The sequence below is a fragment of the Delphinus delphis genome, chromosome 15 (genome assembly GCF_949987515.2).
Source record: "Delphinus delphis chromosome 15, mDelDel1.2, whole genome shotgun sequence".
Taxonomy (NCBI): Eukaryota; Metazoa; Chordata; class Mammalia; order Artiodactyla; family Delphinidae; genus Delphinus; species Delphinus delphis.
Genome location: NC_082697.1, coordinates 30,089,898 through 30,112,384, shown reverse-complemented (window position 1 = coordinate 30,112,384; position 22,487 = coordinate 30,089,898). Strand labels below are relative to the sequence as shown.

Genomic DNA, 22,487 nt, shown 5'->3' with positions numbered 1-22,487 from the left:
TAGCTCCATTCTCTCCCCTTATTTTTGTGATATTATTGTCATTTAGGTTACATCATTATATGCTATAAGCAGAGTGATACGTTTTAATAATTCTTGTTTTATGCAGTTGTCTTTTACTTTTTGAAATAATTAAAAGGAACAACAACAGGGGATGTTGACTATGGTATGATAGCTCACTTTTCTTGATCACCTCACTTTTCTTTACACCGAAAGCTCTGTTTCAGCAAGCCTTCCAGTGTCATACAAGTCAGAACTAAAAGTCTTAAGGTCCAAGCAGCTCCTCACAGCTTAATCATGTTGCTTATATTTTTTTTTTCTCTAACTTGTTCATTAAAAAAAGAAGGTTTTTGGGCTTCCCTGGTGGCACAGTAGTTGAGAGTCCGCCTGCCAATACAGGGGATACAGGTTCGTGACCTAGTCCAGGAAGATCCCACATGCCGCGGAGCGGCTAGGCCCATGAGCCATGGATGCTGAGCCTGCACGTCTGGAGCCTGTTGCTCCGCAATGGGAGAGGCCACAACAGTGAGAGAGGCCCATGTACTGCAAATAAATAAATAAATAAATAAAGTTTTTGGCAAATTATAAGTAAGTTACTTAGGGACTTACCCTGCCCTGGTGGCGCAGTGGTTAAGAATCCACCTGCCATTGCAGGGGACATGGGTTTGATCCCTGGTCCGGGAGGATCCCACATGCCACGGAACACCTAAGCCCATGCGCCACAACTACTGAGCCTGCACTCTAGAGCCCGCAAGCCACAACTACTAAGCCTGTGTGCCACAACTATTGAAGCCCACATACCTAGAGCCCATGCTCTGCAAGAAGAGAAGCCACCGCAATGAGAAGCCTGCATACCGCAATGAAGAGCAGCCCCTGCTCTCCCACACACTGGGCTTGAATGAAGACCCACTGCAGCCAAAAATAAAATTTTTTAAAAAAGAAGTAAGTCACTTATTTGTTCCTTATTGAATATGGCCTCTTGAAAATATTTTCTTTACCAACAGCATTTTTCACAGAATTAGAACAAATTTTTTTTAATTTATACGTAAACACAAAAGACCCTGAATAGCCAAAGCAATCCTGAGAAAGAAAAATGGAGCTGGAGTAATCAGGCTCCCTGACTTCAGGCTATACTACAAAGCTACAGTCATCAAAACAGTATGGTACTAGCACAAAATTCAGAAATATAGATCAATGGAACAGGATAAAAGTCCAGAAATAAACCCACGCATCTATGGTCAATTAATCTACAACAAAGAAGGCAAGAACATACAATGGAGAAAAGACAGTCTCTTCAATAAGTGGTGCTGGGAAAACTGGACAGTTTTATATGTAAAAGGTTGAAATTAGAACACTCTTCTAATATGTAAAAGAGTGAAATTAGAACACTCCCTAACATCATGCACAAAAATAAACTCAAACTGGATTAAAGACCTAAATGTAAGGCCAGACACTATAAAACTCTTAGAGGAAAACATAGGCAGAACACTCTTTGACATAAATAGCAGCAATATATTTTTGGATCCACCTCTTAGAGTAATGAAAATAAAAACAAAAACAAGTGGGACCTAATGAAACGTCAAAGCTTTTGCACAGCAAAGGAAACCATAAACAAAACAAAAAGACAACCCACAGAATGGGAGAAAATATTTGCAAAGTGACCAACAAGGGATTAATCTCCAAAATATACAAACAGCTCATGCAGCTCAATATCAAAAAAACAACCCAATCAAAAAATGGACAGATCTAAATAGACATTTCTCCAAAGAAGACATACAGATGGCCAAAAAGCACATGAAAAAATGCTCAACATCACTAATTATTAGAGAAATGCAAATCAAAACTACAGTGAGGTATCACCTCACACCAGTCAGAATGGCCATCATCAAAAAATCTACAAACAATAAATGCTGGAGAGGGTGTGGAGAAAAGAGAACCCTCCTATACTGTTGGTGGCAATGTAAATTGGTACAACCACTATGGAGAACAGTATGGAGGTTCCTTAAAAAACTAAAACTAGAGCTGACATATCATCCAACAATCCCACTCCTGGGCATATACCTGGAAAAAAACATAATTCAAATAGATACATGCACCCCAATGTTCATTGCAGCACCCTTTACAATAGCCAAGACATGGAAGCAACCTACATGTCCATCAGCAGAGGAATGGATAAAGAAGATGTGGTACATATATACAATGGAATATTACTCAGCCATAAAAAAGAATGAAAATGCCATTTGCAGCAACATGGATGGATTTAGAGATTATCATACTTAGGGAAGTAAGTCAGACAGAGACAGACAAATATCCTATGATATCACTCGTATGTGGAATCTAAAAAAAAATCATACAAATGAACTCATTTACAAAACAGAAATAGACTCACAGATTTCAAAAACAAACTTATGGTTAGCAAAGGGGAAAAATGAGGGGGAGGGATAAATTAGGAGTTTGGGATTAACATATACACACTACTGTATATAAAATAGATAATCAACAGGATCTACTGTATAGCACAGGGAACTCTACTCAATATTCTGTAATAACATATATAGGAAGAGAATCTGAAAAAGAATAGATATGTGTATATATATAACTGAATCACTTTGCTGTACACCTGCAGATAACACAACATTGTAAATCAACTATATTCCAATATAAAATAGTAATTAAAATTAATTTTTAATTGTGATATATACAGATAATGGAATATATTCAGCCATAAAAAAGTACTGATATGCACTACAACATGGATGTGATCCTCAAAAACATTATGCTAAGTGAAAAAAGCCAAATACAAAGTGTCCTATATTGTATGATTCCATATATGAGATATACAGAATAGATAAATCCATAGTAATAGAAAGTAGTTTGGCAGTTACCAGGGCTGTGGAGAGGGAAGATTTAGGGAGTAACTGCTTCATGGGTACAGGATTTTATTGAACTTAGAGTAATGAAATGTTTTGGACTTAGGTAAAGTTGGTGGTTGCACAGCATTGTGAAGGCAGTAAATGTCACTGAATTTGCTCACTTTAAAATGGTTAATTTTATGTTATGTAAATTTCATCTCAAAATTTTTAAGCATATGTAGGGTATATGCTCTTGAGAAGTTGTGGTAAACCAAAATTTTGAAATTTATAATCAAAGGTATCACTTTTGTAATAATCATTTGCTACTAGAGTTTTTATAAATTTGTTCTTTAATAAATTACTTTCATTAAATCATTGCTCAAAAAATTAGATCATTGGTGATTATAAAAAATTAATGGTACATAGTTAAAGCAGAAACTAGAGGGACATTTATAGCTGTAAATACCTATATTAGACAAGAGTAAATAATTCATATCAATAACCTAAGCTTCCACTATAAGAAACTAGAAAAAGAAGAGCAAACTAAACCCAAAGCAAGTAGAGGCTGGATATAATAAAAATTAGAGTAGAAATCAGTGAAATACAAAACAGAAAAACCATAGAGGAAAGAAAATCAAATGAAATCAGAAGGTGGTTCTTTGAAAAGAACAACAAAATTGAGAAGCCTTTAGCTAGACCAGGAGTGGGCATTTTTTTTTTCTATAAAGGGCCAGATAGTAAATATTTTAGGCTTTGAGGGCCACATATAGTTTCTGTCATATAGTCTTGTTTGTTTGCTTTTTAACACACCTTTTAAAATTAAAAACCATTCCTAATTTGGGGGCCATGTGAAAATGGGCTATGGGTCATACTTTACTAACCCCTGAGCTATGAACAACTTCATGCCAACAGACCAATATCCCTTATGACTATATCTTCAAAAGTCATCTACAGGGACTATGCTGGTGGTGCAGTGGTTAAGAGTCTGCCTGTCAGTGCAGGGGACACAGGTTTGAGCCCTATTCCAGGAAGATCCTACATGCCATGGAGCAATTAAGCCTGTGCACCACAACTACTGAACTTATGCTCTAGAGCCCGCAAGCCACAACTACTGAGCACAGCTACTGAAGAGTGCATGCCTAGAGCCCATGCTCTGCAATCAGAGAAGCCACCACAATGAGAAGCCCATGCACCGCAACAAAGATGCAACGCAGCCAAAAATAAATAAATAAATAGATTAATTTTTTTAATCATCTACAAAATATTAATAAACTGATCCTAGGAACATATAAAAATGATTCTGACCAAGTGAGGTTTATACCTATACAAGGTTAGTTTAACATGAGAAAACCAATTAACGTAATAGACTCACTGTTATGATTAAAAACTCTCAACAAACTAAGAATAGAAGAATCTTCTACATGAAACTACTGTATAAAAACTTATAGCTGGGCTTCCCTGGTGGCACAGTGGTTCAGAGTCCGCCTGCTGATGCAGGGGACATGGGTTCGTGCCCCAATCCGGGAAGATCCCACATGCCATGGAGCTGCTAGGCTCATGAGCCATGGCCACTGAGCCTGCGTGTCCGGAGCCTGTGCTCCACAACGGGAGAGGCCACAACAGTGAGAGGCCCGCATACCGCAAAAAAAAAAAAAAAAAAAAAAACAACTTACAGCTAACATCATAATTAATGGTGAAAGCCTAGACACTTTCTCTCTAAGATTGGGAACAAGACAAAGATATCTGCATTCACCACCTCTTTTCAACATTGCACTGGAGGTTCTAACCAATATAGTCAGGAAAGAAAAATAAAACGCATTCAGATTAGAAAGGAAGACGTAAAGCTGTCTTTCTTTACAGATGAAATGATTCTGCATGTAGAGAATGCCAAGGAATTCACACACACACACACACACACACACACACACACAAACTAGAACTAATAAATGAATTCAGTAAGGTCACAGGATACAGGATCATTATACCAAAAAATCAATTTTATTTCTATATATTAGGAATGGACAATCCAAAATAATTTCATTCACAATAGCATTAAAAAGAGTAAAAAACTTTGGAATACATTTAACAAAAAAGTTCAAGACTTGTACACTGAAAACTACAAAACATTGCTGTAAACCTTAAAGAGTATCTAAATAAATGGAAATTCCATATTCATGGATTTGAAGACAACATTATTAACATGGCAATTCTTCCCAAATTTATCTATAGATTCAAAGCAATTTCCTTCAAAAATCCCAGTTGAATCTTTTGCAGAAATTAGCAAGCTGATCCTAAAATTTATATGAAATGACAAAGACCCCAAAAAGCCAAAACAATGTGAAAAAGAACAAAGTTGGAGGACTTAACAATTCTTGATTTTAAAACTTACTATAAAGTTATCATAATCAAGACAGTGTGATACTGGCATAAAGATAGACATATAGCTCAATGAGGGACTTCCCTGGTGGTGCAGTGGCTGGGACTCTGAGCTCCCAATGCAGGGGGCCCAGCTTCAATCCCTGGTCAGGGAACTAGATCCCACATGCATGCTGCAACTAAGAGTTTGCATGCCAGAGCTAAGGAGCCCTCCTGCCACAACTAAGGAGCCTGCCTGCCATAACTAAGACCCTGTGCAGGCAAATTTTAAAAAGTTAGACATATAGCTCAGCGTAATAGAATCCAGAGTCCAGAAATAAATTCTTACATTTATGGTCATTTGACTTTCTATTAAGCTATGCAAAATGATGAACTTCTCCCCTTCTCTGAACACATTTTTCTTATTCCTTTCTTTACTACAGACCTGGCACACAGTGCCTTCTTGAATTAGTTTTTTGTTTTTTGTTTTTAGAAGTTGTCAACTAAATTCTCATTTATTTTTCATATTTAGAAGCATTTATATTTCTGTTTTTGAATTTATTTATTTTTTATTTTTGGCTGTGTTGGGTCTTCATTGCTGCACACGGGCTTTCACTAGTTGCGGTGAGCGGGGACTACTCTTCATTGCGGTCTGCAGGCTTCTCATTGCGGTGGCTTCTCTTGTTGCGGAGCACGGCCTCTAGGTGCACGGGCTTCAGTAGTTGTGGCTCACGGGCTCTAGAGCACAGGCTCAGTAGTTGTGGCACACGGACTTAGTTGCTCCGCAGCATGTGGGATCTTCCTGGACCAGGGCTTGAACCCGTGTCCCCTGTTATGGCAGGAGGATTCTTAACCACTGCACCACCAGGGAAATCCTGCCTTGTTGAATTAGACTAAAGTTCACAATGGTGTGCTTAATGTAAAGTGACCGACAACCTCTTCCAGTAGATAATACTAATCAGGGTGGAGAGATGAACGTTTGTCTTGCTCAATCTACATAAATTAACTCAAAATAGATCATAGAGCTATAGATTACATAGCTAAAACTGTAAAACTCTTAAAAGAAAACATACAAGTAAATCTTTATGACCTTGAGTTAGACAAACATTTCTTAGATACAGCACCAAAAGTACAAGCAATAAAGACAAAATTGGGGCTTCCCTGGTGGCGCAGTGGTTGAGAGTCCACCTGCCGATGCAGGGGACACGGGTTCGTGCCCTGGTCCGGGAAGATCCCACATGCCGCGGAGTGGCTGGGCCCGTGAGCCATAGCCGCTGAGCCTGCGCATCCAGAGCCTGTGCTCCACAACGAGAGAGGCCACAGCAGTGAGAGGCCCGCATACCGCAAAAAAATAAAAAATGAAAAATAAAAAATAAAGACAAAATTGATAAGATGAACTTCATCAAAATTTAAAACTTTTATGATTCAAAAGATACCATTAAAGTGAAAAGACAAGCCTAAAACTGGGAGAAGAGATTTGCAAATTATATATCTAATAAAGCACATGTATGCAGAATATATAAAGAACGTTTATTACTTAATAATAAGAAAACAAATAGGGAGGGCTTGCCTGGTGGCACAACAGTTAAGAATCCACCTGCCAATGCAAGGGACACGGGTTTGAGCCCTGGTCCGGGAAGATCCCACATGCCACAGAGCAACTAAGCCCATGCGCCAGAACTACTGAGCCTGCGCTCTAGGACCCTTGAGCCACAACTACTGAGACAGCATGCCACAATTACTGAACCCCGCCTGCCTAGAGCACATGCTCTACAACGAGAAGCCACTGCAATGAGAAAACTGCGCACCACAACAAAGAGTAGCCCCTGCTCGCCGCAACTAAAGAAAGACTGCACAGCTATGAAGACCCAGCACAGCCAAAAATAAATAAAATAAATAAATTTATTTTTTTAATCCTTAAAAAAAAGAAAACAAAACAAATAGGGACTTCCCTGGAGTGCAGTGGTTAAGAATCCACCTGCCAATATAAGGGACATGGGTTCAATCCCTGGTCTGGGAAGATCCCACATGCCACGGAGCACCTAAGCCCATGAGCCACAGCTGCTGACCCCGCGTGCCACAACCACTGAAGCCCACGTGTCTAGAGCCCGTCCTCTGCAACAAGAGGAACCACTGCAATGAGAAGCCTGCGCACCACAATGAGAACCCTGTGCACCGCAAAGAAGAGTAACCCCCACTCACCACAACTAGAGAAGGCCCGTGCACAGCAACAAAGATTCAACACAGCCAAAAATAAATAAATAAATATTTTTTTAAAAAAAGGAAAAAGAAAACAAAACAAATAACCCAGTTTAAAATTGGGCAGGGAGGGTCAAGATGGCGGAGTAGAAGGACATGTGCTCACTCTTGCAAGAGAACCGGAATCACAACTAACTGCTGAACAATCATTGACAGGAAGACACTGGAACTCACCAAGAAAGATACCCCACATCCAAAGACAAAGGAGAAGCCACAATGAGATAGTAGGGGGGTGCAATCACATAAAATCAAATCCCGTTACTGCTGGGTACATGACTCACAAACTGGAGAATGCTTATACCACAGAGGTCCACCCACTGGAGTGAAGGTTTTGAGCCCCACGTCAGGCTTCCCAACCTGGGGGTCCAGCAATGGGAGGAGGAATCCCTAGAGAATCAGACTTTGAACGCTAGTGGGATTTGACTGCAGGACTTTGACAGGACTGGAGGAAACAGAGACTCCCCTCTTGGAGGGCACACATAAAGTAGTGTGCGAATCAGGACCCAGGGGAAGGAGCAGTGACCACATAGGAGACCAAAGCACACATACCTGCTGGTGTTGGAGGGTCTCCTGCAGAGGCGGGCAGTGGCTGTGGCTCACTCTGGGGACAACGACCCTGGCAGCAGAAGTTCTGGGAGGTACTCCTTGGCATGAGCCCTCCCAGAGTCTGCCATTAACCCCACCAAAGACATGGGTAGCCTCCAGTGCTAGGTTGCCTCAGGCCAAACAACCAACAGGGAGGGAACCCAGCCCCATCCATCAGCAAACAAGTGCATTAAAGTTTTACTGAGCTCTGCCCATCAGAGCAACACCCAGCTCTACCCACCACCAGTCCCTCCAACCAGGAAGCTTGCACAAGCCTCTTAGATAGCCTCATCCACCAGAGGGCAGATAGCAGAAGCAAGAACTACAATTCTACAGCCTGGGGAAAGACAACCACATTCACAGAAAAACAGACAAAATGAAAAGGCAGAGGACTTTGTACCAGATGAAGGAACAAGATAAAACCCCAGAAAAATAACTAAATGAAGTGGAGATAGGCAACCTTCCAGAAAAAGAATTCGGAATAATGATAGTGAAGATGATCCAGGACCTCGGAAAAAGAATGGAGGCAAAGACTGAGAAGATGCAAGAAATGTTTAACAAAGACCTAGAAGAATTAAAGAACAAACAGAGATGAACAACACAATAACTGCAATGAAAAATACACTAGAAGGAATCAGTAACAGAATAACTGAGGCAGAAGAATGGATAAGTGACCTAGAAGACAAAATGGTAGAATTCACTGCCATGGAACAGAATAAAGAAAAAAGAATGAAAAGAAATGAAGACAGCCTAAGAGAACTCTGGGACAACATTAAACGCAACAACATTCTCATTATAGGGGTCCCAGAAAGAGAAGAGAGAGAGAAAGGACCTAAGAAGATATTTGAATAGATTATAGTCAAAAACTTCCCTAACATGGGGGGGAAATAGCCACCCAAGTCCAGGAAGTGCAGAGAGTACCAGGCAGGAGAAACCCAAGGAGAAACACACCGAGACACATAGTAATCAAATTGACAAAAATTAAAGACACAGAAATTATTGAAAGCAACAAAGGAAAAATGACAAAAACTTCCCTAACATGGGAGAGGAAATAACCACCCAAGTCCAGGAAGCGCAGAGAGTTCCAGGAAGGATAAACCCAAGGAGAAACATGCCGAGACACATAGTAATCAAATTGACAAAAATTAAAGACAGAGAAATTATTGAAAGCAACAAGGGAAAAACGACAAATAACATACAAGGGAACTCTCACAAGGTTAACAGCTGATTTCTCAGTGGAAACTCTACAAGCCAGAAGGGAGTGGCACAGTATATTTAAAGTGATGAAAGGGAAGAACCTACAACCAAGATTACTCTACCCAGCAAGGATCTCATTCAGATTCGATGGAGAAGTCAAAAGCTTTACAGACAAGCAAAAGCTAAGAGAATTCAGCACCACCAATCCGGCTCTACAACAAATGCTAAAGGAACTTCTCTAAGTGGGAAAAACAAGAGGAGAAAAGAACCTACAAAAACAAACCCATAAAAATTAAGAAAATGGTAATAGGAACATACACATTGATAACTACCTTAAATGTAAATGGATTAAATACTCCAACCAAAAGACATAAACTGGCTGAATGGATACAAAAACAAGACCAGTATATATGCTGTCTACAAGAGACCCACTTGAGGACTTCCCTGGTGGTGCAGTGGTTGAGAGTCCGCCTGCCGATGCAGGGGACACAGGTTCGTGTCCCAGTCCAGGAAGATCCCACATGCCACGGAGCGGCTAGGCCTGTGACCCATGGCCGCTGAGCCTGCGCGTCTGGAGCCTGTGCTCCGCAACGGGAGAGACCACAACAGTGAGAGGCTCGTGTACTGCAAAAAAAAAAAAAGAAAGCCGGAGTAGAAATTCTCATATCAGACAAAATAGACTTTAAATAAAGATTATTACAAGAGACAAAGAAGGATACCACATAATCATCAAGGGATCAATCCAAGAAGAAGATATAACAATTGTAATTATTTATGCACCCAACATAGGAACACCTCAATACATAAGGCAAATGCTAACACCTATAAAGAGGGAGTTGACAGTAACACAATAATAGTGGGGGACTTTAACACCTCACTTACACCAATGGACAGATCATCCAGACAGAAAATTAATAAGGAAACACAAGCTTTAAATGACATAATACACCAGATACATTTAATTGACGTTTATAGGACATTCCATCCAAAAACAACAGATTACACTTTCTTCTCAAGTGCACATGGAACATTCTCCAGGATTGATCATGTTTTGTGTCACAAATCAAGCCTCGGTAAATTTTAAGAAAATTGAAATCATATCAAGCATCTTTTCCAACCACAATGCTATGAGATTAGAAATCAACAGGGAAAAAATAATAACACAAACGCATGGAGGCTAAAAAGTAAGTTACTAAATAACCAAAAGATCACTGAAGAAATCAAAGAGGAAATCAAAAAATACCTAGAGACAAATGACAAAAAAACACGACTATCCAAAACCTATAGGATGCAGCAAAAGCAGTTCTAAGAGGGAAGTTTACAGCAATACAATCCTACCTCAAGAAACAAGAAAAATCTCAAATAAACAATCTAATCTTACACCCAAAGGAACTAGAAAAAGAACAAACAAAATCCAAAGTTAGTAGAAGGAAAGAAATCATAAAGATCAGAGCAGAAATAAATGAAATAGAAACAAAGAAAACAATAGCAAAGATCAATAAAATTAAAAGCTGGTTCTTTGAGAAGTTAAAATTGATAAACCTTTAGCCAGACTCATCAAGAAAAAGAGAGAACTCATATCAATACAATTAGAAATGAAAAAGGAGAAGTTACAGTGGACACCACAGAAATACAAAGCATCCTAAGAGACTACTACAAGCTACAAGCAACTCTATGCCAATAAAATGGACAACCTGGAAGAAATGGACAAATTCTTAGAAAGGTACAACCTTCCAAGACTAAACCAGGAAGAAATAGAAAATATGAACAGACCAATCACAAATAATGAAATTGAAACTGTGATTAAAATTTTCCAATGAACAAAAGTCCAGGACCAGATGGCTTCACAGGTGAATTCTATCAAACATTTAGAGAGGAGCTAACACCATTCTTCTCAAAGTCTTCCAAAAAATTGCAGAGGAAGGGACACCCAAACTCATTCTATGAGGCCAACATCACCCTGATACCAAAACCAGACAAAGATGCTCCAAAAAAAGAAAATTACAGACCAGTATCACTGATGAATCTAGATGCAAAAATCCTCAACAAAATACTAGCAAACAGAATCCAACAACACAGTAAAAGGATCATTCACTATGATCAAGTGGGATTTATCCCAGGAATGCAAGGATTCTTCTATATATGCAAATCAATTGATGTGATAAACCATATTAACAAATTGAAGGAGAAAAACCATATGATCATCTCAATAGATGCAGAAAAAGCTTTTGACAAAATTCAACACCCATTTATGATAAAAACTCTCCAGAAAGTGGGCATACAGGGAACTTACCTCAACATAATAAAGACCATATATGACAAACCCACAGCAAACATCATTCTCAATGGTGAAAAACTGAAAGCATTTCTGTAAGATCAGGAACAAGACAAGGATGTCCACTCTTGCCACTATTATTTGACATAGTTTTGGAAGTCCTAGCCACGGCAATCAGAGAAGAAAAAGAAATGAAAGGAATCCAAATTGGAAAAGAAGAAGTAAAACTGTCACTGCAGATGACATGATACTATACATAGAGAATCCTAAAAATGCCACCAGAAAACTACTAGAGCTAATCAATGAAATTGGTAAAGTTGCAGGATACAGAATTAATGCACAGAAATCTCTTTCATTCCTATACACTAACAACGAAAGATCAGAAAGAGAAATTAAGGAAACAATCCCATTCACCATTGCCCCAAAAAGGAATAGAATACCTAGGAGGTAAAAGACCTGTACTCGGAAAACTATAAGACACTGATGAAAGAGATCAAAGATGAGCTAAACAGATGGAGAGATATATCATGTTCTTGATTGGAAGAATCAATATTGTGAAAATGACTGTACTACCCAAAGCAATCTACAGATCAATGCAATCCCTATCAAATTACCAGTGGCATTTTTTACAGAACTAGGACAAAAAATCTTAAAATTTGTATGGAGGCACAAAAGACCCCAAATAGGCAATGCAGTCTTGAGGGAAAAAAACAGAGCTGGAGGAATCAGACTCCCTGACTTCAGACTATACTACAAAGCTACAGTAATCAAGACAATATGGTACTGGCACAGAAACAGAAATATAGTTCAATGGAACAGAATAGAAAGCACCTATGGTCAACTAATCTATGACAAAGGCGGCAAGGACATAAAATGGAGAAAAAACAGTCTCTTCAATAAGTGGTGCTAGGAAAAGTGGACAGCTACATGTAAAAGAATGAAATTAGAACACTCCCTAACACCATACACAAAAATAAACTCAAAATGGAGTTTATTTTTTACATTTTTTGCATTTAAAGACCTAAATGTAAGGCCAGACACTATAAAACTCTTAGAGGAAAACATAGGCAGAACGCTCTTTGACATAAATCACAGCAAGATCTTTTTTGATCCACCTCCTAACAGTAATGGAAATAAAAACAAAAAACAAATGGGACCTAATGAAACTTAAACTTTGCCAAGCAAAGGAAACTACAAACAAGACAAAAAGACAACCCTCAGAATGGGAGAAAATATTTGCAAACGAATCAACGGACAAAGGATTAATCTCCAAAATACGTGAACAGCTCATGCAGCTCAATATTAAAAAAAAACAAACAACCCAATCCAAAAATGGGCAGAAGACCTAAATAGACATGTCTCCAAAGAAGACATACAGATGGCCAAGAAGCACATGAAAAGCTGCTCAACATCACTAATTATTAGAGAAATGCAAATCAAAACTACAATGAGGTATCACCTCACACCAGTTAGAATGGGCATCATCAAAATCTACAAACAACAAATGCTGGAGAGGGTATGGATGAAAGGGAACCCTCTTGCACTGTTGGTGGGAATGTAAATTGTTACAGCCACTATGGAGAACAGTATGGAGGTTCCTTAAAGAACTAAAAATAGAATTACCATATGATCCAGCAAGCCACTACTGGGCATATACCTGGAGAAAACCATAATTCAAAAAGACACATGCACCCAATGTTTATTGCAGCACTATTTACAATAGCCAGGTCATGGAAGCAACCTAAATGCCCATCAACAGACAAATGGATAAAGAAGTTGTGTTACATATATACAATGGAATATTACTCAGCCATAAAAAGGAACGAAATTGGGTCATTTGTAGAGACATGGATGGATCTAAAGACTGTCATACAGAGTGAAGTAAGTCAGAAAGAGAAAAACAAATATCGTGTATTAACAGGTATATGTGGAACCTAGAAAAATGGTACAGAGGAACCGGTTTGCAGGGCAGAGATAGAGACACAGATGTAGAGAACAAACGTAGGGACACTAAGGGGGGAAAGTGGCTGGGGGGGATGGTGGTGGTAGGATAAATTGGAGATTGGGATTGACATACATACACTAATAGGTATAAAATAGATAACTAATAAGAAACTGCTGTATAAAAATATAAATAAAATTCAAAAAAATTTTAAAAATAAAATTGGGCAGGGAGTTCGCTGGTGGTCCAGTGGTAAAGAATCCACCTTCCAATGCAGGGGATACGGGTTCGATTCCCTGGTCGGGGAACTAAGATCCCACATGCCACGGGGCAACTAAGCCTGCACACTTCAACTAGAAAGCCTGCTGTGCTGCAAACTACAGAGCCCACGTGCTCTTGAGCCTGCACACCACAATGAAGGGCCCGCATGCTGCAATAAAAGATCCTGCATGCCACAACTAAGACTCAACGCAGCCAACAATGACTAAATAAATAAATAAAATATTTTTTAAAATGAAATAAAATTGGGCAAAGGATTCGGATATTTCAACAAAGATAATATGCAAATGGCCAGTATGCACATGAAAAGATGCTCAGTATCACTAATCATTAATGAAATGCAAATTAAAAACCACAGTGAGGTACCACTTCACATTGACTAGCATGGCTGAAATCAAAAAGATAAGTTTGGAGAGGATGTGGAGAAATTCAAACCCTCATACACTGCCTCTGAGATTGTAAAATTGTGCAGCCACTTTAGAAAACAGTCTGGCAGTTCCTCAAAAGGTTAAACATTAAGTTGCCATATGACCCAGCAACTTCACTCCTAGTTATATACCCAAGAGAAGTGAAAAAATATGTCCACACAAAAAGTTTCACATGAATGTTCATAGCAGCTGAGCATTATTATAACTGTATTATTTATAATAGCCAAAAAATGGAAACAATCCAAGTGTCCAGGCAACTGGTAAGTGAATAAAGAAAATACAGTTTATCCTTAAAATGGAATACTATTTGTCAATAAAAGGAAACAAAGTACTAATATAGGCTATAATGTGGATGAACACTGAAGACATTATGCTAAATGAAAGAAGCCAGACACAAAATACCATATATTGTGATTCCACGTACATAAAATGTCCAGAAAGGGCAAATCTTTAGAAACGAAGTGGATTAGTAGTTGCCTCGGGCTAGGGGTTGGAATAGGGAATGACAGCTAATGAGTACAGTTTCCTTTTGGGGATGATAAAAATGATCTGGAAGTGGATTATGGTGATGATTGCACAACTCAAAATTTACTAAAAATCATTGAATTACACTTAAGGTACACTGAAAATGAATTTTAGGTACATAAATTATATCTCAAAAAAGCTAATAGGAACAAAAAAGGGAATGGGAAGATACCGGAAACTGAAACTTCTAGATTATTGCAAGAAGGCTTCTGCAGAGCCTCAAGAACATGGCATTTGGGACAATATAACGCACTGAAATGTGGTTTTTGGGGGGGGGGTTGAATTTTATTTATTTTTTATACAGCAGGTTCTTATTAGTTATCTATTTTATACATATTAGTGTATATATGTCAATCCCAATTCATCACACCACCATCACCACCCCCGCTTTCCCCCCTTGGTGTCCATACGTTTCTTCTCTACATCTGTGTCTCTATTTCTGCCCTGCAAACCGGTTCATCTGTACCATTTTTCTAGATTCCACATTTATGCGTTAATATATGATATTTGTTTGAAATGTGTTTTTTGAGAGAAGTTTTCATTTGATCGTGTATATACTTGGTAAGTTTATATTGTTACTTAATCTTTCATTTAATAAATGTATTCTCAGCACATCCTAGATGCTGGGAATGCCATAATGATCAAAACATCACAGATTCTGTCATCTCGGAGTTTCTGTTATATAGTTGAGATGAAAAACACAATAAAATCATAATTAAAATTTTAATTACAACCTTTGATAATGAGGGGTGTTTTTTTTTTTGGATTGGCTAACCTGCATTAAAGGATTTTTCTTTTTTTTTTCTTTTTTTTTTCTTTTTTTTAATTTTTTTTTTTGGCAACGTAGTTAAAGAAGGTCCTTTTTATTTTTGCAATGTCATTCTATACAAAAGCAATAGAAACACAACAGTCTTAACAAGAAGTTTACAATTGAATATTTGAACAGAAAATCTGTACACATTATCATTCACAACAATTTTACATGGTAAATTAACTGACTGTAAAAAAAAATGTTCTTTCTAAATCTTTCTGCTTTCTAAACTCTTGGAAACAGTATAGATAGAAGGCCTACTTAGTGCTATTTACAAATAACAAATTAAGACTGTATAACTTACATAAACCCCATTAATTTACCAGCTCAATTTAATATCTCACTATTCAGTTCTCTGTATGAAGAAAAAAGCCAATCTTGACATATTAACAAACAGCCCAAACCCTAACCCTTTCCATAAAGATATTAAAGGTATCTGATTATGAGGACACTGACACTGACACTTGTCAGGTTGACTTCAAGGATGCGGGAGATTAAGCGATTAAGATTGTTGCAAGATTGCTTCGAGTTCAATTTTCCTCGGAATTGGAATTTTAGTTCCATTTTACAGTTTAAAATATGCAGAATACACTCCCTCTACATAAAATTAACGTTTCTTAAGAAAATAAGGCAAGAACAACAATTCACCATGAGACTGTACACTATTAGAAACCTCCAGTTACAAACGCAGGATGCATGCTTGGCGGGCCACTTCCCACCTGGGGAGGCAGCGCTGCTCCCAGTGGCCTCCAGGTGGCGACAGTTAGCTCATGGCTGAGAAGTCTTTCAAGGGTTCAGTTAAACAAGCTTTAAAGTCAAACTTGTCCTCTGCCTGGCAGTCCACGTTTCTAACTTTCGTGGGTGTGCCACAGTACATGTCGAAGTTATCCTGAGAGCTCGTCTGGGACTCAGAGCTGCTCTCCGCGGATTCCATCTCCATCTCCCCGAGGTCAACAGGACGTATTTCTTGCAAATCACATCCTTCTTCCGCTGGAGGATTCCAAAAATGCAGAGCCACCTTCCAGAGTTTGATCTGCTGGTCCCACGATCATGGACTATACTTCTTGAATTTGTTGGGGGTTTTGGGATGAATGCCAGGCTGTTGAAGGTGCCTTGGGACTTTAATATAGTGATCGTAGGCGATGGTGTTCTTCCCATAGTCGATCTGCTTCTGTCTTCTCATCAGGACACTTTCATCGGTCTCCAAGTCAGCTGGCAATGCTGACATAGACTCCTTTGAATCCGAACTTCCTAATGATGATTTTCTCTCCCTTCCAAAGTCATTTATGAGGAGTTTCCTTTTATATCTTGAAATTTCGTTGTTAACTCTAGTCCTCATTTCATCTTCTTCGACTGCACTTGCCCAGTCTGAACATCTAGAATGGGGCTTAGGGCCTTTGGGAGTGGTAAAGCTATCAGGTCTGCGGTCGCCCGGCGGCCTCGGGGGGGCCCTAGGCGTCCTCGGACTTCCAGTGCCTCCCCTTGGTCGTGTGCTTGCGTCCCAGGCTCCATCTCGTGGCGGGTGGCTGGCTGTCGTCGCCATCGCAGCGGCTTCCGCACCCGGGGGACTTCGCAGCCGTCAGGCCATGGCGACGCGGCGGGCGGGGTCGTGGGGGCCTGGGGTCCGGCGGTGGCGGTGGCAGCAGCGGCGACCTCCTCTCCGCGCGACGCTGATGGACTCTGTTTGGTTGTTTCATCTTTGTTGGAGTATAATTGCTTCACAATGCTGTGTTAGTTTCTGCTTTATAACAAAGTAAATCAGCTATACGTATACATACATGCCCATATCTCCTTGCGTCACCCTCCCTATTCCACCCCTCTAGGTGGTCACAAACACCTAGTTGATCTCCCTGTGCTATGCGATTGCTTCCCACTACCTATCTGTTTTACATTTGGTAGTGTATATATGTCCATGCCACTCTCTCACTTCCCCCAGCTTACCCATCCCCCTCCCCGTGTCCTCAAATCCACTCTCTACAGCTGCGTCTTTATTCCTATCCTGCCCCTAGGTTCCTCAGAACCTTTTTTTTTTTTAGATTGCATATATATGTATTAGCATACGGTATTTGTTTCTCTCTTTCTGACTTACTTCACTCTGTATGACAGACTCTAGGTCCATCCACCTCACTATAAATAACTCAATTTCGGTTTTTTTATGGCTGAGTAATATTCCATTGTATATATGTGCCACATTTTCTTTATCCATTCATCTGTCAGTGGGCACTTAGGTTGCTTCCATGTACTGCCTATTGTAAATAGAGTTGCAATGAACATCGTGGTACCTGACTCCTTTTCAATTATGGTTTTCAGGGTATATGCCAGTAGTGGGATTGCTGGGTCGTATGGTAGTTCTATTTTTAGTTTTCTAAGGAACCTCCATACTGTTCTCCATAGTGGCTGTAACAATTTACATTCCCGCCAACAGTGCAAGAGGGTTCCCTTTTCTCCACACCCTCTCCAGCATTTATTGCTTGTAGATTTTTTGATGATGGCCATTCTCACTGGTGTGCGGTGATACCTCATTGTAGTTTTGATTTGCATTTCTCTAATGATTAGTGATGCTGAGCATCCTTTCATGTATTTATTGGCAACCTGTATATCTTCTTTGGAGAAATGTCTATGTAGGTCTTCCGCCCATTTTTGGATTGGGTTGTTTGTTTTTTTGTTATTGAGCTGCATGAGCTGCTTGGAAATTTTGGAGATAAATCCTTTGTTGGTTGCTTCATTTGCAAATATTTTCTCCCATTCTGAGGGTTGTCTTTTGGTCTTGTTTACGTTTTCCTTTGCTGTGGAAAAGTTTTTAAGTTTAATTAGGTCCCATTTGTTTATTTTTGTTTTTATTTCCATTTCTCTAGGAGGTGGGTCAGAAAGGATCTTGCTGTGATTTATGTCATAGAGTGTTCTGCCTGTGTTCTCCTCAAAGAGTTTGATAGTGTCTGGCCTTACATTTAGGTCTTTAATCCATTCTGAGTTTATTTTTGTGTATGGTGTTAGGGAGTTTTCTAATTTCATTCTTTTACATATAGCTGTCCAATTTTCACAGCACCAATTATTGAAGAAGCTGTCTTTTCTCCATTGTATATTCTTGCCTCCTTTATCAAAAATAAGCTGACCATATGTGCATGGGTTTATCTCTGGGCTTTCTATCCTGTTCCATTGATCTATATTTCTGTTTTTGTGCCAGCACCATACTGTCTTGATTACTGTAGCTTTGTAGTATAGTCTGAAGTCTGGGAGCCTGATTCCTCCAGCTCCATTTTTCTTTCTCAAGATTGCTTTGGCTATTCTGGGTCTTTTGTGTTTTCATACAAATTGAAATTTTTTGTTCTAGTTCTGTGAAAAATGCCATTGGTGGTTAGTTGGATAGGGATTGCCTTGAATCTGTAGATTGCTTTGGGTAGTATAGTCATTTTCACAATGTTGATTCTTCTAGTCCAAGAACATGGTATATCTCTCAATCTGTATCATCTTTAATTTCTTTCATCAGTGTCTTATAGTTTTCTGCATACAGGTCTTTTTTCTCCTTAGGTAGGTTTATTCCTAGGTATTTTATTCTTTTTGTTGCAGTGGTAAATGGGATTGTTTCCTTAATTTCTCTTTCAGATTTTTCATCATTAGTGTATAGGAATGCAAGAGATTTCTGTGCATAATTTTGCATCCTGCTACTTTACCATATTCATTGATTAGCTCTTGTAGTTTTCTGGTAGCATCTTTAGGATTCTCTATGTCTACTATCATGTCATCTCCAAACAGTGGCAGCTTTACGTCTTTTCCGATTTGGATTCCTTTTATTTCTTTTTCTTCTCTGATTGCCATGGCTAAAACTTCCAAACTATGTTGAATAATAGTGGTGAGAATGGACAACCTTGTCTTTTTCCTGATCTTAGAGGAAATGGTTTCCGTTTTTCACCATTGAGAATGATGTTGGCTGTGGGTTTGTCATATGGCCTTTATTATGTTCAGGTAAGTTCCCTCTATGCCTACTTTCTGGAGGGTTTTTATCATAAATGGGTGTTGAATTTTGTCGAAAGCTTTTTCTGCATCTATTGAGATGATCATATGGTTTTTATTCAATTTGTTAATATGGTTTATCACATTGATTGATTTGCATATATTAAAGAATCCTTGCATCCTGGGATAAATCCCACTTGATCATGGTGTATGATCCTTTTAATGTGCTGTTGGATTCTGTTTCCTAGTATTTTGTTGAGGATTTTTGCATCTATATTCATCAGTTATATTGGCCTGTAGTTTTCTTTCTGTGTAACATCTTTGTCTAGTTTTGGTATCAGGGTGATGGTGGCCTTGTAGAATGAGTTTGGAAGTGTTCCTCCCTCTGCTATATTTTGGAAGAGTTTGAGAAGGATAGGTGTTAGCTCTTTTCTAACTGTTTGTTAGAATTCATCTGTGAAGCCATCTGGTCCTGGGCTTTTGTTTGTTGGAAGATTTTTAATCACAGTCTCAATTTCAGTGCTTGTGATTGGTCTGTTTATATTTTCTATTTCTTCCTGGTTCAGTCTTGGAAGGTTATGCTTTTCTAAGAATTTGTCCATTTCTTCCAGGTTGTCCATTTTATTGGCATACAGTTGCTTGCAGTAATCTCTCCTTATCATTTGTATTTCTGCAGTGTCAGTTGTTACTTCTCCTTTTTCATTTCTAATTCTATTAGTTTGAGTCTTCTCCTTTTTTTTCTTGGTGAGTGTGGCTAATGGTTTACCAATTTCGTTTATCTTCTCAAAGGACCAGCTTTTAGTTTTATTGATCTTCGCTGTTGTTTCTTTCATTTCTTTTTAATTTATTTTTGATCTGATCTTTATGATTTATTTCCTTCTGCTAACTTTAGGGGTTTTTTCTTCTTCATTCTCTAATTGCTTTGGGTTTAAGATTAGGTTGTTTATTTGAGATGTTTCTTGTTTCTTGAGGTAGGATTGTATTGCTATAAACTTCACTCTTAGAACTGCTTTTGCTGCATCCCATAGGTTTTGAGTCGTTGTGTCTCCATTGTCATTTGTTTCTAGGTATTTTTTGATTTCCTCTTTGATTTCTTCAGTGAGCTCTTGGTTATTTAGTAGTGTTGTTTAGCCTCCATGTGTTTGTATTTTTTACAGATTTTTTCCTGTAATTGATATCTAGTCTCATAGCATTGTGGTCAGACAAGATACTTGATACGATTTCAATTTTATTAAATTTACCAAGGCTTGATTTGTGACCCAAGATATGATCTATCCTGGAGAATGTGTTACTGTCGATTTCCCCTTTTATCGCTGTTAGCATTTGCCTTATGTATTGAGGTGCTCCTGTGTTGGGTGCATAAATATTTACAATTGTTATATCTTCTTCTTGGACTGATCCCTTGATGATTATGTGGTGTCCTTCTTTGTCTCTTGTAATAGTCTTTATTTTAAAGTCTATTTTGTCTGATATGAGAATTGCTACTCCACCTTTCTTTTGATTTCCATTTGAATGGAATAACTTTTTCCATCCCCTCACTTTCAGTGTGTATGTGTCCCTAGGTCTGAAGTGGGTCTCTTGTAGACAGCATATATACAGGTCTTGTTTTTGTATCCATTCAGCCAGTCTATGTCTTTTGGTTGGAGCATTTAATCCATTTACATTTAAGGTGTTATCGATATGTATGTTCCTATTACCATTTTAATTGTTTTGTGTTTGTTATTGTAGGTCTTTTCCTTTTCTTGAGTTTCCTGCCTAAAAAAGTTCCTTTAGCATTTGTTTTAAAGCTGGCTTGGTGGTGCTGAATTCTCTTAGCTTTTGCTTGTCTATAGAGGTTTTAATTTCTCTGTCGAATCTGAATGAGATCCTTGCTGGGTAGAGTAATCTTGGTTGTAGGTTTTTCCCTTTCATCACTTTAAATATGTCCTGCCACTCCCTTCTGGCTTGCAGAGTTTGTGCTGAAAGATCAGCTGTTAACCTTTTGGGGATTCCCTTGTATGTTATTTGTTGCTTTTCTTTTGCTGCTTTTAGTATTTTTTCTTTGTATTTAATTTTTGATAGTTTGATTAATATGTGTCGTGGCATGTTTCTCCTTGGATTTATCCTGTATGGGACTCTCTGCACTTCCTGGACTTGATTGACTATTTCCTTTCCCATATTAGGGAAGTTTTCAACTATAATCTCTTCAAATATTTTCTCAGTCCCTTTCTTTTTCTCTTCTTCTTCTGGGACCCCTATAATTAGAATGTTGGTGTGTTTAATGTTGTCCCAGAGGTCTCTGAGACTATCCTCAATTCTTTTCATTCTTTTTTTTTATTCTGCTCTGCAGTAGTTATTTCCACTATTTTATCTTCCAGGTCACTTATCCATTCTACTGCCTCAGGTATTCTGCTATTTATTCCTTCTACAAAATTTTTAATTTCATTTATTAGGTTGTTCATCATTGTTTGTTTGCTCTTTAGTTCCTCTAGGTCCTTATTAATCATTTCTTGTATTTTCTCCATTCTGTTTCCAAGATTTTGTATCATCTTTACTATCATTACTCTGATTTTTTTTTCAGGTAGACTGCCTACTTCCTTTTCATTTGTTTGGTCTGGTGGGTTTTTACCTTGCTCCTTCCACTGCTGTGTGTTTCTCTGTCTTCTCATTTTGCTTACCTTACTGTGTTTGGGGTCTCCTTTTCGCAGCATGCATGTTCTTAGTTCCTGTTGTTTTTGGTGTCTGCCCCCAGTGGCTAAGGTTGTTTCAGTGGGTTGTGTAGGCTTTCTGATGGAGGAGACTGGTGCCTGTGTTCTGGTGGATAAGGCTGGATCTTGTCTTTCTGGTGGGCAGGACTGCGTCTGGTGGTGTGTTTTGGGGTGTCTGTGACTTTATTATGATTTTAGGCAGCCTCTCTGCTAATAGGTGGGGTTGTGTTCCTGTCTTGCTAGTTGTTTGGCATAGGGTGTCCATCACTGTAGCTTGCTGGTCGTTGAGTGGAGCTGGGTCTTAGCGTTGAGATGGAGATCTCTGGGGGAGCTTTTGCCATTTG

At 38.8% G+C, this 22,487-nt stretch overlaps 1 protein-coding gene and 1 pseudogene across 1 annotated transcript in view; one reads left to right on the top strand and one right to left on the bottom strand.

Annotated features, from left to right (window-relative positions):
• RNF24 (ring finger protein 24) overlaps positions 1 to 22,487 on the top strand; it is a 140,598-nt gene that overhangs the window by 59,183 nt on the left and 58,928 nt on the right. The gene's annotated exons all lie outside the window — the stretch shown is intronic.
• LOC132437626 (histone RNA hairpin-binding protein pseudogene) lies at positions 16,269 to 17,202 on the bottom strand (annotated as a pseudogene).